Raw genomic sequence first — 15,893 nt, forward strand, 5'->3', positions numbered from 1 at the left:
CCATGTCTGTATACTCCATCCACACCCTCCTATGTCTGTATACCCCATCAACACCCTCCTATATATGTACACCCAATCCACACCCTCTTATATCTGTATACCCAATCCACACTCTCCTATGTCTGCATACCCCATCCACACTCTCCTATATCTGTATACTCCATCCACACCCTCCTATGTCTGTATACCCCGTCCACACCCTCCTATATCTGTATACCCAATCCACACTCTCCTTTATCTGTATACCCTATCCTCCCCCTCCTTTATCTGTACACCTCCTCCACAACCTCCTATGTCTGTATACCCCATCCACACTATCCTATATCTGTTTACCCCATCCACACCCTCCGACATCTGTATACCCCTCCACACCCTTCTATATCTGTATACCCCATCCACACCCTCCTATATCTGTATATCCCCTCCATACGTTCCTATATCTGTATACCCCATCCTCCCCTCCTTTATCTATACACCTCCTCCACACCCTCCTATGTCTGTATACCCCATCCACACTCTCATATATCTGTTTACCCCACCCAAACCCCCTTATATCTGAATACCCCCTCCACATCCTCCTATATCCATATACCCCCTCCACACCCTCCTATATCTGTAAACCTCATCCACACCTTCCTATATCTGTATAACACATCCACACCCTCTTATATCTGCATACCTCCTCCTCAACCTCATATATCTGTATACCCCATCCACACCCTCCTACATCTCCATGCCTCCTCAACATATCCTATATCTGTTTACCCCATCCCCACCCCTCCTATATCTGTATACCCTGCCACACCCTCCTATATGTGTTTACCCAATCCACAGCCTCCTTTATCTGTATAACCCATCCACACCCTCCTTTATCTGTATAACCCATCCACACCCTCTTATATTGTAAACCGCATCCACACCCTCCTATATCTGTATCCTATATCTGTTTATCCCATCCACACCCTCCTATATCTGTACACCCCATCCACACCCTCCTATATCTGTATACCCCATCCACAACCTCTTATATCTGTATACCCCATCTATACCCTCCTATATCTGTATACCCCATCTTTACCCTCCTATATCTGTATACCCCATTCACACCCACCTATATCTGTAAACCACATCCACACCCTCCTATTTCTGTATACCCCTTCCACACCCACCTATTTCTATATACCCCATCCACATCCACCTATAACTGTATACCCCATCCACACCCTTCTATCTCTGTATACCCAATCCACACTTTCCTATATCTGTACACCCCATCTATACCCTCTTATATATGTATACCCCATCCACACCCTCCTATATCTATATACCCCATCCACACCCTCTTATAAAACTTTCATATTTTAAGATCAATCACACTTTAGCCTTGAAAAAGAATCAATTTGACCAAACATATATTATACATCATTTTAGTGATTCATTACTTAATAGTTGAACACTGGTCATATACTATAAAATATTACCTTAGGTGTTTTAACCAAGGGACTGGCACCTCCTTCTACTAGACATCTTGTGATCTGTAGACGTCCCCTCTGAGCAGCTATATGTAAAGCTGTGTATCCATCTATCTATAATATAACCAAATAACATGTAAATATTATGGACAATACTTTGTTATCAATATCAATAATATGCAACATATCCTACAACTGACATTAAAACTGGTCTGATAAACTGGACAATGTTGTGTAATTAATATAAACAAAATATATATCACATGAATCAGTGGTCAAAACTCAATAAAATGACCAGTCACACTTGTATTTATATTCTATATAAACAATAAATAAACATGTTTTGTTGTGAAATGTCAAAACTTCCATTAAACCTGATATCTTAAAAAAAAATTTTTTTTCAAGAAATGTGTAAAATAATTATATCAATGGATTCAGTAGAACAAAACAAGTAAAATGAGACCCCACTTTATATGATTCTTACAAATATTTGTTCATTAAAACTGTCTAATTAACATCAGGATTTAGTGTTGATTCAGTATAATCATTCATTTTAATAAAATAATTTTTTTAAAGAAACATGAAAAGGAGTTATAATTTCTGATTCAGAACAATAATATGAGTAAAATGAGACCCCACTTGATATAATTATTACAAATATTTGTTCATTAAAACTGTCTGATTAACAACATGATTTTGTGTTAATAGTAATGTGATCAGACTAAGTAGATAACATACTTCTGTGGTGTCGATCTTACATCCTGTATCAATGAGAAGTCTACAGACCTCCAGGTGTCCTCTACTGGCAGCCAACATTAATGCTGTCCATCCTCTACCCTGGAATAATACAACTGACATCAGAACTTGTCTGATAAACTGGACAATGTTGTGTAATAAATATAAACAAAATATATATCACATGAATCAGTGGTTAAAACTCAATAAAATGACCAGTCACACTTGTATTTATATTCTATATAAACAATAAATAAACATGTTTTGTTGTGAAATGTCAAAACTTCCATTAAACCTGATATCTTAAAAAAAAAAAAAAAATTCAAGAAATGTATAAAATAATTATATCAATGGATTCAATAGAACAAAACAAGTAAAATGAGACCCCACTTTATATGATTCTTACAAATATTTGTTCATTAAAACTGTCTAATTAACATCAGGATTTAGTGTTGATTCAGTATAATCATTCATTTTAATAAAATAATTTTTTTAAAGAAACATGAAAAGGAGTTATATTTTCTGATTCAGAACAATAATATGAGTAAAATGAGACCCCACTTGATATAATTATTACAAATATTTGTTCATTAAACCTGTCTGATTAACAACATGATTTTGTGTTGATTAATAGTAATGTGATCAGACTAAGTAGATAACATACTGATGTTGTGTCGATCTTAAATCCTGTATCAATGAGAAGTCTACAGACCTCCAGGTGTCCTCCCCCGGCAGCCATCATTAATGCTGTCTGTCCTCTAACCTGGAATAATACAACTGACATCAAAACTTGTCTGATAAACTGGACAATGTTGTGTAATAAATATAAACAAAATATATATCACATGAATCAGTGGTCAAAACTCAATACAATGACCAGTCACACTTTTATTTATATTCTATATAAACAATAAATAAACATGTTTTGTTGTGAAATGTCAAAACTTCCATTAAACCTGATATCTTAAAAAAAAATTTTTTTCAAGAAATGTGTAAAATAATTATATCAATGGATTCAGTAGAACAAAACAAGTAAAATGAGATCCCACTTTATATGATTCTTACACATATTTATTCATTAAAACTGTCTAATTAACATCAGGATTTAGTGTAGATTCAGTATAATCATTCATTTTAATAAAATAATTTTTTTAAAGAAACATGAAAAGGAGAAATATTTTCTGATTCAGAACAATAATATGAGTAAAATGAGACCCCACTTGATATAATTATTACAAATATTTGTTCATTAAAACTGTCTAATTAACATCAGGATTAAGTGTAGATTCAGTATAATCATTCATTTTAATAAAATAATTTTTTTAAAGAAACATGAAAAGGAGAAATATTTTCTGATTCAAAACAATAATATGAGTAAAATGAGACCCCACTTGATATAATTATTACAAATATTTGTTCATTAAAACTGTCTAATTAACAACAGGATTTAGTGTAGATTCAGTATAATCATTCATTTTAATAAAATAATTTTTTTAAAGAAACATAAAAAAGTTATATTTTCTGATTCAGAACAATAATATGAGTAAAATGAGACCCCACTTGATATAATTATTACAAATATTTGTTCATTAAAACTGTCTAATTAACAACAGGATTTAGTGTAGATTCAGTATAATCATTCATTTTAATAAAATAATTTTTTTAAAGAAACATAAAAAAGTTATATTTTCTGATTCAGAACAATAATATGAGTAAAATGAGACCCCACTTGATATAATTATTACAAATATTTGTTCATTAAAACTGTCTAATTAACAACAGGATTTAGTGTAGATTCAGTATAATCATTCATTTTAAATAAAATAATTTTTTAAAAGAAACATAAAAGAAGATATATATTTTGATATAATTATTACAAATATTTGTTCAATAAACTTGTACTTATATTTTACATAAACAACAAATAAACAACATGTTTTTTGTGAGATGTCAAAACTTCCATCAGAACTGTCATTTTAATAAAAAAAAAATTTGTAAGAAATCAATAAAATATTTACATCAATGGATTCATTACAACTCTCTGAGTAAAATGACATCTCACTTTATATAATCCTAACAAGTATTTGTTGATATAATGATTAAATCTCTGAGTAAAATGACATCTCACTTTATATAATCCTAACAAGTATTTGTTGATATAATGATTAAATCTCTGAGTAAAATGACATCTCACTTTATATAATCCTAACAAGTATTTGTTGATATAATGATTAAATCTCTGAGTAAAATGACATCTCACTTTATATAATCCTAACAAGTATTTGTTGATATAATGATTAAATCTGTCTGATTAACATGATTCAGAATAATGATCAATTTTTTAAAAAGTAACTTTTTCAAAGAAATATGAAAACAAGTTACATTTCCTGATTTAGTACGAGGAGACAAACAAAATGAGACCCCACTTTATACAATTCTTACAAATATTTGTTGTCCATTTAACCAGTCTAATTAACAACATAATTTTGTGTTGATTAAGGAATGTGATCAGAGAGTGAAGAGACAACATACATGTGTGATATTTGTTTCACACCCACTGTAAAACCTTGGTGTAAAAAATGTTCTTGTAAATATTCAAAGTAAGAACTTTATCAACTATAATTCAAAACAAACAAAAACAATTTTTTTCTCACTAAAACTGTTAAATTAAAAACAGATTTTGATTTAATATCAAATTCAGTATAATGATATAGATATCAGTTTCCATACAGATATATTATTATTATATGTTCTGAAGTAACTTGTAGTGTGTGTTTTATACTGCTAATGTACAATCTGTTATGTTCTGAAGTAACTTGTAGTTGTGTGTTTTATACTGCTTATGTACAATCTGTTATGTTCTGAAGTAACTTGTAGTGTGTGTTTTATACTGCTGATGTACAATCTGTTCTGTTCTGAAGTAACTTGTAGTTGTGTGTTTTATACTGCTTATGTACAATCTGTTATGTTCTGAAGTGACTTGTAGTTGTGTGTTATATACTGCTTATGTACAATCTGTTATGTTCTGAAGTAACTTGTAGTGTGTGTTTTATACTGCTGATGTACAATCTGTTATGTTCTGAAGTAACTTGTAGTTGTGTGTTTTATACTCCTTATGTACAATCTGTTATGTTCTGAAGTAACTTGTAGTTGTGTGTTTTATACTACTTATGTACAATCTGTTATGTTCTGAAGTAACTTGTAGTTGTGTGTTTTATACTGCTTATGTACAATCTGTTATGTTCTGAAGTAACTTGTAGTTGTGTGTTTTATACTACTTATGTACAATCTGTTATGTTCTGAAGTAACTTGTAGTTGTGTGTTTTATACTACTTATGTACAATCTGTTATGTTCTGAAGTAACTTGTAGTTGTGTGTTTTATACTGCTTATGTACAATCTGTTATGTTCTGAAGTAACTTGTAGTTGTGTGTTTTATACTAGTGTGTGTTTTATACTGCTTATGTACAATCTGTTATGTTCTGAAGTAACTTGTAGTTGTGTGTTTTATACTCCTTATGTACAATCTGTTATGTTCTGAAGTAACTTGTAGTTGTGTGTTTTATACTAGTGTGTGTTTTATACTGCTTATGTACAATCTGTTATGTTCTGAAGTAACTTGTAGTTGTGTGTTTTATACTCCTTATGTACAATCTGTTATGTTCTGAAGTAACTTGTAGTTGTGTGTTTTATACTGCTGATGTATAATCTGTTATGTTCCGAAGTAACTTGCAGTTGTGTGTTTTATACTGCTCATGTACAATCTGTTATTTTCTGAAGTAACTTGTAGTTGTGTGTTTTATACTGCTTATGTACAATCTGTTATGTTCTGAAGTAACTTGTAGTGTGTGTTTTATACTGCTGATGTACAATCTGTTCTGTTCTGAAGTAACTTGTAGTTGTGTGTTTTATACTGCTTATGTACAATCTGTTATGTTCTGAAGTAACTTGTAGTTGTGTGTTTTATACTCCTTATGTACAATCTGTTATGTTCTGAAGTAACTTGTAGTTGTGTGTTTTATACTAGTGTGTGTTTTATACTGCTTATGTACAATCTGTTATGTTCTGAAGTAACTTGTAGTTGTGTGTTTTATACTCCTTATGTACAATCTGTTATGTTCTGAAGTAACTTGTAGTTGTGTGTTTTATACTGCTCATGTATAATCTGTTATGTTCCGAAGTAACTTGCAGTTGTGTGTTTTATACTGCTCATGTACAATCTGTTATTTTCTGAAGTAACTTGTAGTTGTGTGTTTTATACTGCTGATGTACAATCTGTTATGTTCTGAAGTAACTTGTAGTGTGTGTTTTATACTACTGATGTACAATCTGTTATGTTCTGAAGTAACTTGTAGTTGTGTGTTTTATACTGCTCATGTATAATCTGTTATGTTCCGAAGTAACTTGCAGTTGTGTGTTTTATACTGCTCATGTACAATCTGTTATTTTCTGAAGTAACTTGTAGTTGTGTGTTTTATACTGCTGATGTACAATCTGTTATGTTCTGAAGTAACTTGTAGTGTGTGTTTTATACTGCTGATGTACAATCTGTTATGTTCTGAAGTAACTTGTAGTTGTGTGTTTTATACTCCTTATGTACAATCTGTTATGTTCTGAAGTAACTTGTAGTTGTGTGTTTTATACTGCTGATGTATAATCTGTTATGTTCCGAAGTAACTTGCAGTTGTGTGTTTTATACTGCTCATGTACAATCTGTTATGTTCTGAAGTAACTTGTAGTGTGTGTTTTATACTGCTTATGTACAATCTGTTATGTTCTGTAGTAACTTGCAGTTTTGTGTTTTATACTCCTGGTGTACAATCTGTTATGTTCTATATTACATGCAGGTGTGTTTTATACTGCTGGTGTACAATCTGTTATGTTCTGAAGTAACTTAAACTTGTGTATTTTATTCTGCTAATGTACAATCTGTTATGTTCTGAATAACTTGTAGCTGAGTGTTTTATACTGCTTATGTACAATCTGTTATGTTCTGAAGTAATTTGTAGTTGTGTGTTTTATACTGTTTATGTAAAATCTGTTATGTTCTGAAGTAACTTGTAGTTTGTGTTTTATACTGCTCATGTACAATCTGTTATGTTCTGAAGTAACTTGTAGTTTGTGTTTTATACTGCTTATGTACAATCTGTTATGTTCTGAAGTAACTTGCCGTTGTGTGTTTTATACTGCTTATGTACAATCTGTTATATTCTGAAGTAATTTGTAGTTGTGTGTTTTATACTGTTTATGTAAAATCTGTTATGTTCTGAAGTAACTTGTAGTTGCGTGTTTTATACTGCTTATGTACAATCTGTTATGTTTTGAAGTAATTTGTACTTCTGTATTTTTTACTGCTTATGTACAATCTGTTATGTTCTGAAGTATCTTGTAGTTGTGTGTTTGATACTGCTTGTGTACAATCTGTCATGTTCTGAAGTAAATTATAGTTGTGTATTTTATACTGCTTGTGTACAATCTGTCATGTTCTGAAGTAAATTGCAGTTGTGTGTTTTATACTGCTTGTGTACAATCTGTTATGTTCTGAAGTAAATTGTAGTTGTGTTTTATACTGTTTGTGTACAATCTGTCATGTTCTGAAGTAAATTGTAGTTGTGTGTTTTATACTGCTTGTGTACAATCTGTCATGTTCTGAGGTAAATTGTAGTTGTGTGTATTATACTGCTTGTGTACAATCTGTCATGTTCTGAAGTAAATTTTAGTTGTGTGTTTTATACTGCTTGTGTACAATCTGTCATGTTCTGAGGTAAATTGTAGTTGTGTGTATTATACTGCTTGTGTACAATCTGTCATGTTCTGAAGTAAATTTTAGTTGTGTGTTTTATACTGTTTGTGTACAATCTGTTATGTTCTGAAGTAAATTGTAGTTGTGTGTTTTATACTGCTAGTGTACAATATGTTATGTTCTGAAGTAAATTGTAGTTGTGTGTTTTATACTGCTAGTGTACAATCTGTTATGTTCTGTAGTAACTTGTAGTTGTGTGTTTTATACTGCTAGTGTACAATCTGTTATGTTCTGTAGTAACTTGTAGGTGTGTGTTTTTAACTACTTACATACAATCTGTTATGTTCTGAAGTTACTTGTAGTTTTGTGTTTTATACTGTTTATGTACAATCTTGTGTGTTTTTAAGTAGTATATAGTTGTGTTTTAATACTGGTATGTACAAATTGCCATATTTTAAAATAAATTTTTGTAGTTTTTAGTTTATATTTTATATGAACACATTGCATTAATTTTGAATAAACTTGGAGCTGTGTGTTTCATAGATTAGATTTACAACCTATCATGTTACTAAGTTACTTGAAGTTGTGTGTTTTATACTGTTTTACTGTTGTTTATTTTGAAGTAACTTGTAGTTTAATACTGTTTTAATGTGCTTCACTTTGAAGTAACTTGTAGTTTCATACTGTTTTACTGTGCTTTATTTTGAAGTAATGTGTAATTTTATAATGTTTTACTGTGCTTTATTTTGTAGTAGCTTGTAGTTTAATACTGTTTTACTGTGCTTTATTTTGATTTATGTAACTTGTAGTCTTATACTATTTTACTGTGGTTTATTTCTTTTTTTAGAAGTAACTTGTAGTTTTATACAGTTATACAGATCTTTATTTCTTTATTTTGAAGTAACTTGTAGTTTTATACTGTTTTACTGTGCTTTATTTTGAAGTAGCTTGTAGTTTAATACTGTTTTACGGTGCTTTATTTTGAAGTAGCTTGTAGTTTAATACTGTTTTACTGTGATTTATTTCTTTATTTAGAAGTAACTTGTAGTGTTATACTGTTATACAGATCTTTATTTCTTTATTTTGAAGTAACTTGTAGTTTTATACTGTTTTACTGTGCTTCATTTTGAAGTAGCTTGTAGTTTAATACTGTTTTACTGTGCTTTTTTCTTAAGTAACTTGTAGTTTAATACTGTTTTACTGTGCTTTATTTTGAAGCAACTTGTAGTTTTATACTATTTTACTGTGATTTATTTCTTTATTTAGAAGTAACTTGTAGTTTTGTACTGTTTTATTGTGCTTAATTTAGAAGTAACTTGTAGTTTTATACTGTTTCATTGTGCTTTATTTTGAAGTAATGTGTAGTTTTATACTGTTTTACTGTTGTTTATTTTGAAGTAACTTGTAGTTTAATACTGTTTTAATGTGCTTCACTTTGAAGTAACTTGTTATTTCATACTGTTTTACTGTGCTTTATTTTGAAGTAATGTGTAATTTTATAATGTTTTACTGTGCTTTATTTTGTAGTAGCTTGTAGTTTAATACTGTTTTACTGTGCTTTATTTTGATTTATGTAACTTGTAGTCTTATACTATTTTACTGTGGTTTATTTCTTTTTTTAGAAGTAACTTGTAGTTTTATATTGTTATACAGATCTTTATTTCTTTATTTTGAAGTAACAAGTAGTTTTATACTGTTTTACTGTGCTTCATTTTGAAGTAGCTTGTAGTTTAATACTGTTTTACTGTGCTTTATTTTGAAGCAACTTGTAGTTTTATACTATTTTACTGTGATTTATTTCTTTATTTAGAAGTAACTTGTAGTTTTGTACTGTTTTATTGTGCTTAATTTAGAAGTAACTTGTAGTTTTATACTGTTTCATTGTGCTTTATTTTGAAGTAACTTGTAGTTTAATACTGGTTCACTGTGCTTTATTTTGAAGTAATGTGTACTTTTATATTGTTTTACTGTGATTTATTTAGAAGTAACTTCTAGTTTTATACTGTTTCATTGTGCTTCATTTTGAACTAACTTTTAGTTTTATACTATTTTACTGTGTTTTATTTCTTTATTTAGAAATAACTTGTAGTTTTATACTGTTTTACTGTGCTTCATTTTGAAGTAGCTTGTAGTTTAATTCTGTTTTACTGTGCTTTATTTTGAAGAATTAAACTTGTAGTTTTATACTGTCATACTGTGCTTCATTTTGAAGTAGCTTGTAGTTTAATACTGTTTCACTGTGCTTTTTTCTTAAGTAACTTGTAGTTTAATACTGTTTTACTGTGCTTTATTTTGAAGTAACTTGTAGTTTTATACTATTTTACTGTGATTTATTTCTTTATTTAGAAGTAACTTGTAGTTTTGTACTGTTTAATTGTGCTTTATTTTGAAGTAACTTGTAGTTTTATACTGTTTTACTGTGCTTTATTTTGAAGTAACTTGTACTTTTATATTGTTTTACTGTGATTTATTTAGAAGTAACTTGTAGTTTTATACTGTGCTTCATTTTGAAGTAATGTTTAGTTTCATACTGTTATCCTGTGCTTTATTTAGAGTAACTTGTAGTTTTATTCTGTTTTAATGTGCTTTATTTTGAAGTAACTTGTAGTTTTATACTGTTTCACTGTGATTTATTTAGAAGTAACTTCTAGTTTTATACTGTTATACTGTGCTTTATTTTGAAGTAACGTTTAGTTTTATACTGTTTTACTGTGCTTTATTTTGAAGTAACTTGTTGTTTTATACTGTTTCACTGTGCTTTATTTTGAAGTGAGGTGTAGTTTTATACCGTTTTACTGTGATTTATTTCGAAGTAACTTCTAGTTTTATACTGTCATACTGTGCTTTATTTTGAAGTAAATTGTAGTTTCATACTGTTTCACTGTGCTATATTTTGAAGTAACTTGTAGTTCTATACTGTTTTACTGTGCTTTATTTTGAAGTAACTTGTTGTTTTATACTGTTTTACTGTGCTTTATTTTGAAGTAAGGTGTAGTTTTATACATTTAATGTCATCATTATATTGTTGTTATTACATGTAATTGTCATGCCTTTGGCCCTCTTGTGGGTGTAATTTGTGCTTTAATAAATATTTATACTGTGCTTCATTTTGAAGTAATGTTTAGTTTCATACTGTTATCCTGTGCTTTATTTTGAAGTAACTTGTAGTTTTATTCTGTTTTAATGTGCTTTATTTTGAAGTAACTTGTAGTTTTATACTGTTTCACTGTGCTTTTTTTTGAAGTAACTTGTAGTTTTATACTGTTTTACTGTGCTTTATTTTGAAGTAACTTGTTGTTTTATACTGTTTAACTGTGCTTTATTTTGAAGTAACTTGTAGTTTTATACTGTTTCATTGTGCTTCATTTTGAACTAAAATGTAGTTTTATTCTGTTTAAATGTTCTTTATTTTGAAGTAACTTGTAGTTTATTACTGTTTCACTGTGCTTTATTTTGAACTAACTTGTAGTTTTATACTGTTTTACTGTGCTTTATTTTGAAGTAACTTGTAGTTTCATACTGTTATACTGTGCTTCATTTTGAACTAACTTGTAGTTTTATACTGTTTCACTGTGCTTTATTTTGAAGTAAGGTGTAGTTTTATACCGTTTTACTGTGATTTATTTAGAAGTAACTTCTAGTTTTATACTGTCATACTGTGCTTCATTTTGAAGTAATGTTTAGTTTCATACTGTTATACTGTGCTTTATTTTGAAGTAACTTGTTGTTTTATACTGTTTCACTGTGCTTTATTTTGAAGTAACTTGTTGTTTTATACTGTTTCACTGTGCTTCATTTTGAAGTAACGTTTAGTTTTATACTGTTTTACTGTGCTTTATTTAGAAGTAACTTGTAGTTCTCTACTGTTTTACTGTGCTTTATTTAGAAGTAAGGTGTAGTTTTATACTGTTTTATTGTGCTTTATTTTGAAGAAACTTGTAGTTCTATACTGTTTTACTGTGCTTTATTTTGAAGTAACTTGTTGTTTTATACTGTTTTACTGTGCTTTATTTTGAAGTAAGGTGTAGTTTTATACATTTAATGTCATCATTATATTGTTGTTATTACATGTAATTGTCATGCCTTTGGCCCTCTTGTGGGTGTAATTTGTGCTTTAATAAATATTTATACTGTGCTTCATTTTGAAGTAATGTTTAGTTTCATACTGTTATCCTGTGCTTTATTTAGAAGTAACTTGTAGTTTTATTCTGTTTTAATGTGCTTTATTTTGAAGTAACTTGTAGTTTAATACTGTTTTACTGTGCTTCATTTTGAACTTACTTGTAGTTTAATACTGTTTTACTGTGCTTTATTTTGAACTAACTTGTAGTTTAATACTGTTTTACTGTGCTTCATTTTGAACTAACTTGTAGTTTAATACTGTTTCATTGTGCTTCATTTTGAACTAACTTGTAGTTTTATACTGTTTTACTGTGATTTATTTCTTTATTTGGAAGTAACTTGTAGTTTTATACTGTTTTACTGTGCTTTATTTTGAAGTAACTTGTTGTTTTATACTGTTTCACTGTGCTTCATTTTGAAGTAACGTTTAGTTTTATACTGTTTTACTGTGCTTTATTTAGAAGTAACTTGTAGTTCTCTACTGTTTTACTGTGCTTTATTTAGAAGTAAGGTGTAGTTTTATACTGTTTTATTGTGCTTTATTTAGAAGTAACTTGTAGTTCTTTACTGTTTTACTGTGCTTCATTTAGAAGTAACTTGTAGTTTTATACTGTTTTACTGTGCTTTATTTTGAAGTAACTTGTTGTTTTATACTGTTTCACTGTGCTTCATTTTGAAGTAATGTTTAGTTTCATACTGTTATACTGTGCTTTATTTAGAAGTAACTTGTAGTTTATTACTGTTTTACTGTGCTTCATTTAGAAGTAACTTGTAGTTTTATACTGTTTTACTGTGATTTATTTAGAAGTAACTTCTAGTTTTATACTGTTATCCTGTGCTTTATTTAGAAGTAACTTGTAGTTTAATACTGTTTTACTGTGCTTCATTTTGAACTAACTTGTAGTTTAATACTGTTTTACTGTGCTTTATTTTGAACTAACTTGTAGTTTAATACTGTTTTACTGTGCTTCATTTTGAACTAACTTGTAGTTTAATACTGTTTCATTGTGCTTCATTTTGAACTAACTTGTAGTTTTATACTGTTTTACTGTGATTTATTTTAAAGTAACATGTAGTTTTGTTATCCTTATTGTACATGTACCATAAGACGACGTATCTTAAAATGATTTTTCTATGAAGTATTAAATTAAAGTAGTTTTGAATGTGACTATTATACTTACATCTTGATAATCAATGTTTGCATCATTCTGTAGACTTAATTTTAAGGCTTCTATATCTCCAGTCTCAGCAGCTGTAATAAGTTTCTGTAAGTAAATCATAGAAATAGATTGTAATGAATGTCCTTACTGTTAAATTAGGTAATAATTATATATTCTTCTGTATAGCAATGACTACATAAATCAGTAGTATCCTTCCTTAATAAAACATTCAGACAGAGAGGAAATATTTAAATAGCATTTAATTGTTGGAATTTATGCATTTTATATTATCAAGATAAACAAAAGTTGTTAACCTTTGAGAAATATTTTTTAATAGAATCATGGACTAGATTTGGCATATCCTTGATTATTCTTTCGTGAAGTGTTTTCTGCATTTTGACTTCTGTCCTTTTTTAAGACATGTAGTTGTGTTTTTCATTCACTTAGTCCTTTAATTGCCCCTAGGTACTTTCTCATCCTTTTTTATATTAGATAGTAGAAATCTCTCTTTACTTACTTAAAGAGAAAATTATATAAATGTATGTAGACTGAATAAATGTAGATGTGGGTTATAATAAAGTAATGAGACGGTAACCTAACAACAACAAAAAATTTTGGATTAAAATGATGTGTTGAATCAGTTGGCACTTTATACCATAAAATAGATATGTCTTATTCAACTCACATGAACTTAACAATGGCAAGGGGAGAGAACTTCTGTATTTTTTTTATTTAGTAAAATTGTCCAATATTTTTTCTAATAACACTATAGACTTATGAATTACATAATTGACATTTTAAACAAGGGTTCTGAAGGTACTTCATAATTAATACACTGTCTACTACTGGAAAGAACTTTACAGAGTATACACTCATATTTGAAAAATATTTGATAAATTTCTTACTGAAAAAACTTTAAATTGCATTTTTGTTTGTCATCAGTTACTCAATACAGATTCAAATGCTTTTTGTGTAACTAAACTGCCACTCAGTATTGTATGATAATAAGCATAGCACTCCCGTGTAAGTTATTGACACCCTAACCTCAGAGGATATATATTAAAGTTACTAGGAGATCTGCATGTGTGCAAGTGTCAACTGTGTAATGAGTACAAGATAAGACAATTAATTAAGTGTCATCTGTCTTATGAGAAGACGATAAGACAAGTAAGTGTCACCCGTGTTATGAGTAGAAGATAAGATGATCAAGTGTCACCCTAGTAATGAGTAGAAGATAAGACAATTAAGTATCACCTGTGTAATGAGTAGAAGATAAGACAATCAAGTTTCACCCATGTAATGAGTAGATGTTAAGACGATCAAGTGTCACCCATGTAATGAGTAGAAGATAAGACAATCTAGTGTCACCCTCGTAATGAGTAGAAGATAAGACAATTAAGTGTCACCTGTGTAATGAGTAGAAGATAAGACAATCAAGTGTCACCCATGTAATGAGTAGAAGATAAGACAATCTAGTGTCACCCTCGTAATGAGTAGAAGATAAGACAAGTAAGTGTCACCTGTGTTATGAGTAGAAAAGACGAGTAAGTGTCACCCATGTAATGAGTAGAAGGTAAGACGATCAAGTGCCACCCATGTAATGTGTAGACGAGAACACAATTGAGATGATCTCTGCTATTAGTTATTAGCCACACCTAAGTTTGTCAAATGTTTTGAGTGCACCCTGCTTTGTCCCAGTTTTGAATTTTTTGTTTGATCTGTGTTCTTGGAATAAGTAGTTTTGTAGTTCACCTAGTATTCTACTAGTTTTTATCTGAAATTAACACATATTTGTATCTAATTGTACAATAATGGGGAACAAAACCACACATGACAAGGAGACTATTAAGTAAATTTTACCTCATTCCAATCCTCCATTATATCCTAAAAATAGAAAAGTTATATTCAATATATAATGTTGAGTTATCATTGAGGTACATGTATTATAGTTACTGCCAATAAAAAATACATGATCATTATTGGATGTAAAATACTGACCTAATATTTTTAGATTTCATTCAAATAATAATAGCATTGAAACAGTCTTTTATCTCAACTTTTCTGCACTATTTGAAGTTAATGAACTGAACTCAAAACCTTTAAGATCTAATCACATACCTAAATGAGGTACAAATGTATTCTACAAGCAGGGTGTGACTCTTTCCATCGAACGCCAGAACATCTATTGCACTTTCCCAGACCTAAGAATTTCAAAAGTTTTATTTACTAGCTTTTAGACACACATGAAAAACAATATCAAATATCAAGTAACAGTTTCTTAAAACACTGTCCATAATCAACTAGAACTGTCAAATTAAATTCAATTGTTTTTTTTATTCTTTATGTGCCTGTCCACAGACAGGACCTATAACATAGTGGATGTAGTTAGTTGTGTACCATATTTGTTTTTCCTTCATTGTTTTTTTCGGCTGTGGATTTTTTCTTTTGAAATGTTTCACATTTTATCATTCCAAGGCTATTTATAGATGATTATATGGTATGGGTTTTGCTCATTGTTGAAGGCTGTTGGACGACCTGTAATTGTTTATAACGTTGTCCTATGGTCTAGGAATAGTTGTATCATTGTTAATCATACCACACCTCCTTATTATCATATGGTATGGGTTTTGCTCATTGTTGAAGGCTGTTGGACGACCTGTAA

At 29.6% G+C, this 15,893-nt stretch overlaps 1 protein-coding gene across 50 annotated transcripts in view; it reads right to left on the reverse strand.

Annotated features, from left to right (window-relative positions):
- LOC127731938 (uncharacterized) overlaps positions 1-15,893 on the reverse strand; it is a 122,598-nt gene that overhangs the window by 70,587 nt on the left and 36,118 nt on the right. For 48 of the 50 annotated variants that reach the window (XM_052240866.1, XM_052240844.1, XM_052240837.1 and 45 more), the window contains 4 exons: positions 15,350-15,432; positions 15,092-15,115; positions 13,253-13,336; positions 1,482-2,309 (listed from right to left, as the gene is read on the reverse strand). The gene's annotated coding sequence lies outside the window, so the exon portion shown is untranslated. Of the gene's footprint in view, positions 1-1,481; positions 2,310-13,252; positions 13,337-15,091; positions 15,116-15,349; positions 15,888-15,893 lie in introns of all 50 variants that reach the window. The other 2 variants (XM_052240870.1, XM_052240869.1) reach the window with 2 other exon arrangements.

Source organism: Mytilus californianus, unplaced genomic scaffold, assembly GCF_021869535.1.
Source record: "Mytilus californianus isolate M0D057914Y unplaced genomic scaffold, xbMytCali1.0.p SCAF_21, whole genome shotgun sequence".
Classification (NCBI taxonomy): Eukaryota; Metazoa; Mollusca; class Bivalvia; order Mytilida; family Mytilidae; genus Mytilus; species Mytilus californianus.